Below are 444 nucleotides of genomic sequence, written 5' to 3'. Positions count from 1 at the left end.
CCTCGTTACCTCTTGTATTTAACCTCTCTGTTCCCTTTGTCTCTTGTCAGATCGTTTTGGGACTCTTAGTCTGCGTACTTCTGGTTTTTGTTCCCGTTTCCTGTGGCCTTTGATTTTCCTTGTGACTTTTTCCCTGTCCTTGCACTCTGTTTTTACCTTTTTGTGGATTTTTGTAATTCTTGACTTTGTGTTTTTGCCTTTTGGATACATTTATTGGTTGATTTTATTTTATCTTTTTAATAAATCTGCAACTAAACCCTCTCCTGCCAGCCTCATCCTGGCATTTTGGTCCTCATTCCCTGCACAACCATAACACTTCATACTTTCCTTGGGAAAGTACAGTAATAAAGCACAGTACATTCAAATACTGCACTTCTGTATAATTTTTGAGCTACTCTACTTGCACTTGAGTTTACATTGCATGTGATTCATGCAATAATCCCC

The sequence above is a fragment of the Etheostoma spectabile genome, chromosome 14 (genome assembly GCF_008692095.1).
Source record: "Etheostoma spectabile isolate EspeVRDwgs_2016 chromosome 14, UIUC_Espe_1.0, whole genome shotgun sequence".
Taxonomy (NCBI): Eukaryota; Metazoa; Chordata; class Actinopteri; order Perciformes; family Percidae; genus Etheostoma; species Etheostoma spectabile.
This window is presented reverse-complemented; position numbering follows the sequence as displayed.